Source organism: Pteropus medius, unplaced genomic scaffold (assembly GCF_902729225.1).
Source record: "Pteropus medius unplaced genomic scaffold, Ma_sr-lr_union100, whole genome shotgun sequence".
Classification (NCBI taxonomy): domain Eukaryota; kingdom Metazoa; phylum Chordata; class Mammalia; order Chiroptera; family Pteropodidae; genus Pteropus; species Pteropus medius.
Genome location: NW_024355205.1, coordinates 19,438,137 through 19,449,633, shown reverse-complemented (window position 1 = coordinate 19,449,633; position 11,497 = coordinate 19,438,137). Strand labels below are relative to the sequence as shown.

At 34.3% G+C, this 11,497-nt stretch overlaps 1 pseudogene; it reads right to left on the bottom strand.

The window, feature by feature from the left end:
- Positions 1-8,058: 8,058 nt before the first annotated feature.
- Positions 8,059-8,177, bottom strand: LOC120599019 (uncharacterized; annotated as a pseudogene).
- Positions 8,178-11,497: the final 3,320 nt, after the last annotated feature.

Below are 11,497 nucleotides of genomic sequence, written 5' to 3'. Positions count from 1 at the left end.
GAATCTTTACTTTTACTACATCATACTATCTATTCTTAGAACTGCTTTCACTAATTTTGTCTGTACATGCTCTCAGCATATATTTATAAAGATGATCATAAAAATCAAGAGCTGGCTGTACGAAGAGTATTAAGATGTTCTTCATATAATAGTAAGTCTTTTTCTAGGATCGAAGAGCTAGATTTCTCATCTCATTTTTGGAAATTCTCCACTTTTGTATTTTGTTTGTGTTTTACTTAATAGACTGTAAAAGGAATGAGAAAGACATGATCGAGGGTCCATGTTTCCCCTAGCCTTCTATATTTGCCCCTTTATTTTACTAAATTGCTATCTACTTTCCCTACCCCGTGAACATTGAGTAGCTGATAAAACGTAAGGCTTGCAAAAAAAACAATACTGTTTTGATGGTTTTCAGCATTCTACCAACCCAAGCAAGCAAGAAACATGAGCACAGGACTGATTCCTGACCCTTAAGTTTTTGTTAAAGTTGAATACTGCTGTCTGAACTGACACTGCAAGGATACATACTCATTTTTTCCCAGACTAGAAAAAGACCATCATCTTTCTTCAATTGAGGACCATGTAGTTTTCAAATGTTCCCTGAGGCTTGTCAACTGAATAAAGTCTTTAACCTCTATTTGAGTCGCCTAAATCATTTTCTTTTGACAGATCACTGTTAAATTTGTAACTGATTATGTCACCCCCGCCAATCCATTAGTTGTTAAGATGCTAGGGAGGAGAAAACTAGAAAGTCAAAATTGCAGCTTAACAATTTTAGTGTTTGCTATGTTAATGAAACTCTTTGTGCCTCATTAATTTTCCATGCTTTTTTTTCTTTTGGACTAATTTTCATTGCTAATATTTGGTTACGTGTTGCTTGCAATATTGCATATATTGTTACGAGGTTCTCAAACTATTTAGACCCAAATAAGCTTAGAAAAAGGTAAAAAAAAATCACTTATTATTGTTTACCTTTCCTCAATTCTATTCAGAAAATTCTATTGTTTAATTTTATTATTTTAATCCAGTAATCAGGTAGAACACTGCCTCTTCTCCCCATATATTAGTACCATTCTATTGTGGAGCTGACCAGTTTGCATAAAGGTAAATTTATTCATGTTCTTGTTTTGAATCTGCAATATATATGCTTCTTAGAATCATCACCAGATATAAGTAGGGAAACTAGACTTCATGAGAAGAGCTTATTATTACATAGTTCTATTTTGCATTTTCCTTTTATAATCAAGATTAATGACCATTCTGGGCTTTTACACTGTTAGCATTATTTTTATCAATAATGACAAACTTGTTCTTATAGCAGCCAACAGCATATGCTTTTGATTTACTGTTTAAAACATTCGCACCCCTTCAATATTTCTTCTCCTGAATATATTCTGATTCCAAAAAAAAGAATTTTACTAATGTACTTATTCTTGTCCTACTTTCATGTTATGTAGGTGCATTCAATAAGAGAGCCAAAAAATAGAAAACTCTTACCAGAAAACAATACAAAACAAAAACAGAAATTACAATCTCTGTGATATATTTTGCCAAACATATGTCTATGTCATCTCTCTCTATTAGCTATTTTACATTTATAGCTATACTTATACATAGTATACATGTACATATATAATAGTACTTGTATCAAAAACACATAGCCAGTTATACTCTTTCCACTCTTTCCATGTGTGATAAACTTACTGCAATTTCCAAAACAATAACCACCACTATGAATATAGATTACAATCATCTTTGGGTTTCTGACTTTCTCTTTAACAAAAACAAACATACTGGAATGTCACTAAAAGCCGTATCAGTCACCATGGCATATTTATCTAAAAGTAGTTGAGTATAATATCTGAATATCATGGAAATTAACTCTTCATATCTCATAATACTGATATTTTCAAAACACATAGTCTTGTAAGAACAAAACAAAGTTAAACCCTTTCATCTTTAAATGACATCAAATGCATATAAAAAGAAAATAAAGAAAACATAAGCAAAATAAACAGAAATAGATGTTTGTAAAATTGTTTCCAAATAATACTGTATAGCTCTTATTGCATAACCTTGTTGCCTTTGAAAGTCTCAAGTATTATGTTTTAGATTAATAACTATGTCATTCAAAAGCTGACAGTTTTTTATGCTGTCATAGTTACTTCTTAATTGTAAATTCTTATTTGAAAAAATTTCCAGGTCTTATATTTTCTTTCTTTCTCTATTTATTTTTTTGTAGGCATGCCGTCACATTTTCTTCTTTGTTATTGTTCATTTGATTTAATCCAAGATTTTAAGTGTCGTTTTATGACCATACTACTAATGATTCAATGCTCTGGTTTTCAACTCCAGGTAGATTCCTGTCCTTTGCCACTCTCCCATCCCTACAGCAAATCCTATATCTGTTATCATTAAAAAGGCTCTCCTTGGTATTTATGAACAGCTTCTTTGGGACCTTTATGACATGCCACTGGACAGAGTATTCAAAAGAACCGTAAAAACTACATGGTCAATAGTGCATTAAGCAGCTTTTATTACTACAAACATTCCAAAGTTTAAGGTAAAAAAGAGTTTTAGAGAACATCTATCTAATCCCTATATTTAATGATGAGAAAGCATGCAGAATCTGTACTTCAATTTTCTTATCTATGCAATTGTAATAATTAATAACAATAATAATAATAAATCCCAACGTGGGTTATAGTAGGGTTTAAATGAGTTAGAACTTTCACTGTAAGTAGAAGAGTGCATGGCCCATGTAAATATTCAAAAAAATTTGTCTTATTGTGACTTGAGTATCCCTCACTAAGAATTATTGAGTATTTTAATGCTAATTGAATGTACTCAAGTAGAATGTCCCTTAAAGTAAGTTTTTGGTAAGTGGTTAAATTAAGTTAATTTTTCATTTGGTAAATAGGCTTTTCTTTCCCCCTAAAATTTTATTTTTTTAACTACCCATTTATTTTTTTTTCCATACTATATATACATATATATTTTTTAACATTTTATTTTTTATTTTATTTAGATTGGCTTTAAAAATTAGATTTTTTGCAAATTGCTTTGTTTCTCGTTTCTCAGATATTTCCTAGTTTTGAGTAGATACTTAAGTAATTTTTGAACAATAAAAAAAGCAACCACTTTAGAGATTATTTTGTCCTATTCTAGCATACATGATCTTTAATTCTCAGAGCAATGTTGTAAAGAATTTATTATTACTATTCCCATTTTATATTTAAAAACATTTACATGAAGAGTAAGGAAATTTTTCAGACTTGAGCATGCTTTCTTCTACCTAACTGTGCCTTGCAATTTAACATATGATTACACAGTAATGCATTTATTTTTAAGGCCATTTTACTATGAACTTTAATTTTTACCTCCCTTTCATATGTTAAAAAAACTAAGTTTTCTTACTGGTATCACAATTTTGATACAAAATTCGGTAGACAAGAATACAATTGTTTTCTCTACCACAGCCAGAGACTATTAATTTTACTACAATTATCTTTAAAATAATTATATGTGCTTTTCTTCTTTTTTTAAAAAAATAAAGGGCAGCCCATCTATGATACCTAACACATAAAGTGCATTATTTTATTTTAGATGGACAATGGTGAGAATAATTTGTGGCTGAGAAAGTGAAAGTAGAATTTTAGAGTCAACTGTTCTACTAATGTAATTTTGATAATAGTACTAGTCGCTCTGAGTTTTAAATACATATGAAATCATCAAGGACGATGACAGCAGTTTCTCTGTGGACCTGACACTCTGCTATCACACATGTTCTTTCACTTTATGATAAATAAATGAGTTGAGAGCATTGGAAAAAGAGTTATGGCGAAATGAGCTTCTAGAAGTGATTTGAGAGAAGAATATCAGGACACAGACAAGAGCTGGCTGTGGTTTTACAGAACTGTTGTCTGCTGTGCGGAGCATCGTGGAACAGCTTCTCTCTCATACCACGGATTTGTCTCTCTCTCTTCTCCAATCGTCTGCCGCTCTTGTTGCCATCTCCTTTCAGCTTCCTATTGTCGCTGTCATCAAAGAACCTTTCTGAGAGCCACCTGGTTTTGCAGAGAGAGTATGGATTTTGAAATGAGGCATTCCTGGGTTCAAATTGGAGTTGACACTTTCTAGCTACATGATTTCTTCTGAGCCTCTTTTTCCTTCTCTACAAACTGGTAAAAATAATTGGAGGATAGGGGGGATGAACAGAGGCACATATTATAGAAAGCCTACACATTGTAAAGCCTCAAAAATGCTAGTTTATCACCATGTCTCCCCCCTGTTAAGGAGCTCTTTTTGCTCGAACTCATAATCTACCCTGTCTATTCCGAGTCAGACAATTTCTGAAACCCAGCAATTTAGAATTAAAGGTGGGCAATGGGAGCAATTAAAATAGTAAGAGCTCCATAGTAACATCAAATAGATATAAACATCGATGATGTTTATAAGATAATTATGGGACGAGGTTGTCCCTGAAATCTCAAATATAAGTCACATTATCAAATTAACTTCAATGATTTTCTCTTCAACAATACCATTTATTTTACGCATATCGCATTAGCCTTTACGTTTAGATATAAACTCTTCAGAAATAAGAATTCCATCTCGCTCTGTTTTTCAAAGATGAAGCAAGACTTATTTTCTTAATTTTATGTCATTGATTTATTCTAATAAACAGACAACCATTATTTCAAAACAGTTCGCAAGCACCGATTTTTGGTAATCAAGGAATCCTAATATCTAGGAGAAAAAAATATTAATCTTACCATAAATGTACAAGTTTTTATACCCAAGGCCATTACTTTCCAGTGTTCTTCAGTGTTAGATGGTATGGATTTATAAATGAGAGGCAAAGAGAATACACAACAGCCCACAGAGAGCTTAGGACCCCGTAACATTCTTCTTCCCAGCCTCTTCATAGAGTCAAGATTAAAATATTTCCATTAAGACTGAATAATAAGTAGCAGAACCAAGGTAGACTGGCAACCCTTTCAGGTAATATGATCATCTTAACAACACAAAGTTAATTTTCAATGTAAACATTTCAACATGAGTAGTAAATTGTATTTACACTGACTCTGAGACAGATGTCATAATTCGTCAATTCGTGCCTATATTATTAGCATGCAATTAAAAACTCCCACAGTGTTTCTTCACCCTGTAATACCATCAGCAGCCTGAAGCAACTCTATTAATGAGATCTAAATCAGAGCCTAAATTAGAGTACTGAATGGGATATGATGTAAAATTTTGTGATTGGTGAGTCACAATGGTTGTTGAGAAGAGGTTTTTCTTTTTTTTTAAATTAGCCCACATTTAGTCAAAATCCAGCTAATGCCACTAAATCCTGCTTGTTGCGATAGACCAAGCTTTGTTCCAAAATATAAAGGATGTGGGGTCTTGTCTAAGTCCCATCATTCATGAAGCTGAAACTTTTTAATAGACCGAAGTACCACAAGGCTCACTACAAGCATATAAGAAAACTTACTGTTTTTTAAAGGATTACATAGACTTTGTTTCTATAGTTAAGTGGTAAATCTTTACAATAAGTCTACACCAGGAATTTAGTCTAGAGTGGCAGGAAACATTAAGTACAAATATTAGACTTATGCCTGCTGCAACTTGAGAGTCTGAGAGAAATCTGTTCATAAAACTGATCACCTGGAGGTGCTTTAGAGATGCAAGGACTAAATGTCTGGTGTCTAATATGTCAGGACCTAGAAAATATATGAACAGTCAAATCTTAATAAATCCACAATTCTCAAGCTCATCAACCAGGGATCAGTACTTATGGGAAGTGATTTTGAGTGATAAACTACAATGCCATCAGGGGTTCAACATGAGCATATGTTAGACCTCTTGAAAGAGTCAGTATTAATTCCAAAGCTTAGCATAAACTTAATTATTAAAATATTTACATTTTTATATAAAATGTTATCTATGTTGCCGTTTTCCCTGAATTCTATAAGCATAACTTAGTAATATAACTTATTCAAACAAGAATACTATAAAAAGTGAAAGAGACAATATTAACAATGAAGCACGTCAATGGGACATACCATCTTACCCTAATTATAACTCTTCTATCAAATTTAATTTAGTTGGCATGCCTTCATTACCAAGTGAACTGTAGGGTTATTGAAAGAAGACACCATATATCCATATATTTATATATTCATATATATATGTATATATATCTCCTTGCAACTTCTATGTGCTTTGAACGTAGAGGTGCTGAATAAACATTTTAAATAAATTAATAGATGACCTAGTTAATTAATTAATGCCTGAGGATTCAAAAAAGGGGGAGAAATCTCAAATTTATCAACAGCAATAGTATCTAAAAACTAAAACTGGAATAGATTTGAAAAGAGTTAAGTATATTAATTCTCATCACTTTTTTCCTACCTTTTATTAGAGGACATATCCAGTGAAACAAATCAGGTAAAAGTAATATAAGGCATCAAGATTAACAATGAAGAAAATCTGACTCTTTTCTTAGGTGATTCATTCATACTGTGGACCTTGAGAAGAAGGATACATGATATGAACCCTGAGAAGAAATTTATCCTCTAAGATGGATTCTCCATGGTCATCTGAGGGCCCAGATTTTATAAATAGTGAGCAGTCTACTTGTCCCTTGCTGACAGGGTCCCCTGACGTACTCTGTATACGGGGAAGAATCCGAGACTAAACTGGTTGCTTCCCCCACAAAAATCAATAAGGATATAGTTGAACTGAACAGCGTCACCGGTCAAATGGACCTCACTGATATTTATGGAAAGCTTCATTCAACAGCAGCAGAATACTCACACATTCTTCTCAAGCTCACAGAGAACACTCACCAAGACAGATCACACTGTGAACCACAAAATACACCTGAACAAATCGAAAAGAATAAGTATCATACAAAACATGCTCTCAGATCACAATGGAGCTATCCTAGAAATCCATAACAGGATGATAGTTGGAAAATCCCAAATATTTGGAGATTAAGTAACACGTTTATAAATGACATATGGGTCAAAGAAGAAGTCTCAAGTGAAATTAAAACGATTTTGAAAGAATAATAAAAATACATCATCAAAACTTATGGGATGTAGCAAAAGCAGTACATACTTACAGAAAAACTGATAGCATTGAATCCAGGTATTGTATAAAAAAGAGACATCTAAAATCAATTATATAAGCTTTCATCTTAGGAACCTAGAAGATAAAGAAGAGCAACATAAGACTAAAACAAGCGAAAAATAAATAAATAACAAAAAATGAGAGCAAAAATGCGCATAATTGAAAGCAGAAAAATCATTTTAAAAATCAACAGAACCAAATGCTGGCTCTTTGAAAAGATCAATAAAATCAACATCTCGGCAGGCTAATCAAGAAAAAATAGAGAGAAGGTACAAATTACTAATACCAGTAATGAAAGAGGGGTTGTCACTACTGATCCCATGGACGGTAAAAGGATAATAAAGGAATACTATGGAGAGCTCTATATTCACCAATTCAATGACTTAAATGAAATGGACCAATTCCTTGATAGACACAATCTACCAAAACTTAAACTGTGGAAAAAGGTAACTTGAATGTGCCTATATCTATCTGACACAGAATCGAAAATTAATAAACTGCTGAAAAAAAGCACCGAGCTCAGAATGATTTCTTTGTGAATTCTACCAAATATTTAATAAAAAATAATATCAAATCTTTACAATCTCTTATAAAAAAAAACAGAAGTAGAAGAAACACTTCCTTACTCATACTATGAGGCCAGTATTACTGTCATAGCAAAACACGATAAAAACAATACAGGAAGGGAAATTACAGACCAATTATGTTCTATCAACATAGATGCAATAGTCCTCAAAAAATATTGGCAAATTAAACCCAACCATGTATAAAAATAGTTATTCGCCATGACCAAATGAGATCTATTCCAGGTATGTAAGGCAGGTTCAACATTCATTCATTCATTCATTCATTTATATTTTTTAGGGGAGGCAACCCTTGGTGGACCTCACAGATTGCAAGGACCTTGTCAGCTTACAATCCCTACAGCACCTGGTCTTCCAAGGTGGTCTCCCATCCAAGTACTAACCAGGTCCGACCCTGCTTAGCTTTTGAGATCAGACGGGATTGGGCTTTTTCAGGGTAGCATGGCCGTAGACAAGGTTGGTTCAACATCCAAAAGCCACGTGATCCAGCAATTGCACTTCTGGGTATGTCCCAGTTGAGTGGAAGCTTATGTCAAAACTGGAAGCAATCAAGATGTTTTTCAAGAGGTGAATGAATGAAAAAACAGTGGCGTATCCATACAATGGAATATTATTCACAGATAAAAATACATGAGCTATTCAACCATGAAAACACATAGATCAGTTTTAAGTCATATTCCAAAGTGAACACAGCTTGTTTGGATGCATACTGTATGAAACCAACTATATGACCTCCTGGAAAAGGCAAAACTATGGAGACATGAAGAATATCATCGGTTGTCAGGAATTTGGGGAGAGAAGGTAGAGATTTTTAAGGGTGGTGAAACTCCCTTTTTTATCCCCATATAAGATAACATTCATAGGAATTGGGATTTAGATACCTTTTGGAAGGCTTTTTTTTTTTTTTCATATTTTTAGTCAAATTTTGTTTTTGGAAAGGCAACAGATCAACCTTATAATTAATTGTATTTCAATCTAATCTAAATATGTGCTCAACAATGGAGCCTATCTGAGTATGAAGTAAAAAAGTTTTTTTAAAAACATCTGCAAATAGATCATCTAGAAATACCAAAATAATAAATCACTTTTCCAAGCCATTGTTGAGTGGAATCGTAAACTAAAACTGAATATTCCTTGTTCTGAAAATGAGTGTAGTACATTAGTATGAATCCTGGGAATTAAGCAAAATCAGATGAATCGAGTTAAGAAGTTAAAGACGTAGCAAGAAATGTGTGTATATACCTGTGAGTGGGGTGGGTGGAGTGAAAATCTATAAGCCAGTTGACCTACGAGCAGCTGATATCTAACTTGTTCATTTGAGACCAGACATTACGGCAAATCTATCTTTTTTTCAGAAGGCAGTCCATAAACCACATACTTTTTTTTTCAATGTAGAAAGAAATTAACTATGTATAAAGAGCTATTTTTCTTCAGCTCAATTTCAGTACCCAAAAGATTAAAAAAGCATCTGTAATTATCACAAATGAAAACAATATGAATGGCATTGGAATCACTTTTTTCCCATTGAGGTTTATAAATTCTATATAGAAATTTGATACTATGACAAATGATATTTTTATAGTTCTGACTGAATGTTTTTTAAACTCTTTTAAAATATTTTTTAAGTTGTAAAAATGTATTTTTCGTGATACTGATTTGGGTTCCTGTTCTTTTTCATCATTTAGGACACTGGCTACCAGTTCTAATCAGGAGGGAAAAAAAAACCTCTCGGAAATCTTTTCATTTTAACAGCACGTTCAGCAGAAATAACTGATGTGCAAGCAAACCATAAAAGGTACAGCTCTCCCAAAAAGACATTTGTTAATTGTCTCACTGTCAACATTCTTCACAGTGATTCTTGATGAATAACTCTTTCGATCTTGTGAGCATTAGTGTGCAGTCTCACTAGCATATAGTTTCACATCCTTGGGTAGGAAGGTTAGCACACAGCTAGAGAAAAGATGGAAGAGTTTAAGTTTTAATTCTTGAAAAACCTCACATCCTTCTAACCAGGCAAGCACTTTTTTTTCTTTGGCAACTTGAAACTGTGACAGAAATGTATGCTAAAGTAGCCTAGCCTACCTTCATTTATTTATTTAGTTAATTTGCTTTCAAAACATTTCTGGAAGAGGGACATTTCAAAGGAGCCGCTGCTGGACAGGCTTCCATTGCAGTGTCTAGCACCAGGCACCTGGCTCTTCTGTTCCGGGACTTTATCCAGGTACTGGTGACGGTTCACTTGCTACCAGGTTCGTTTTACTGGGCTATGCTCCCAAAGTTGGTTGCCTTTTATGTGGTGGATTTGAGCATTGTCATCAAGCCATTAAGTATGGGAACATCCAACCAAAAGTATTCTGTTCTAATTTCGTTATTGGCGGTAGTAAAGAAGACCTGATTACATCCCATAAGCATGATGGCTAAAAGTTCCATACTTTTCTTTCTCTTTTATAGTTATGTTATCCTGATATTAATTTTTTTTTCCATATTTCGTGTCTCTCTCAAAAAGAAATAGGGATGCAGAACTTGAGAATCAGGGTAAATATTCTCTAGGTACCAAGAGAAAGGTTTGCACTGCAGTTTGTGTCTTAGACAGTGTCTTGTTGAGATATCTCCATAATCTACTTTTGTAACACCTAGGGAAATGACACAGAAGAAATTCTAGACACCTGTCAACTTTCTTTCACTCCACTCCTCTTTGGGGAATAGGATATCAGCAAGAATCAAGCTTCCAGTTGAATACATAATCGGTCATTTAATAGCCTGCCACGCACTCAAGGATCCTTGATAATCACTTTAATAATAAGACACCACTGTTCTATCATGTTCGATCTTGATTCAGGGAGGCTCCGCCCATCCCACTGTACACTCACACCATGAAGATGGTCGCTTGCCTTTTAGACGCAATAGCTCCTTTTTAATTTAGCTATGATCAAGGCAGAACGTTATTCCATTTGGATCGCATGAACTAGGACTTTTAATTTTTCATGTGACTCTCTAGAGTTCTCTCCAAAAAGTCTGTTGTCGACATCAGTCACCAGAACAATTTCTTCTAGTATGTGCCTTAGTGATCGATTAATGACACTATGGACAGAGCGGTTTGGAGAAGCGCGCTCCGAGCCTCTTCACGAGAAGCAATCACCAACCTTACTGTAGGAAGATTATCTGGATACAACTTTGTTTGACATCGTCCCCAGCAGGAAGTCCTCTCTCCTTTCTTCACTTTTGTTCTGGTCACTGAAGTAAAGCAGCATGAGCAGATCCGAAAATCAAGGAGGTGGCTGGGTCTACCTTGCAATAGGCAAATATGTTCACGACATTTTAATTTAAATGTAAAATTTGTATATTTATATATACACATATATGCAAACGTATATAAAGAAGCATGAAAAAATATAGAAATAAACCAATATCATCACTGAAAGTTCTTTCACTTGCACCAGAAATCACCCTCACAACCTAGATTTGCTTGCAGTGGCAGAAGTCAACGCTCCTGGGGCGCCATCGGCTACTGCTGGAGGCTCCCCCTGCGGGCAGGTGGTCAGGCCTGGCCTGAGTCCCACCTCCTCTGAGCTTGCCCAACTTCTGCTCCCTACAGAGGCCTGGGAACGGTTCTCAAAGTGGCAATGGTGGCCTGTGTGACTGCACAGCAAAGCTACTGAACTGTCTCTTTTTCAGGCTACCATGGTAATTATATGGAGGGCAGCATTTTGCTATATTCGAGTCTATGAATCTGAAGCATTCACGCTAACTACTGTTCAGTGTGCTGTATCTTC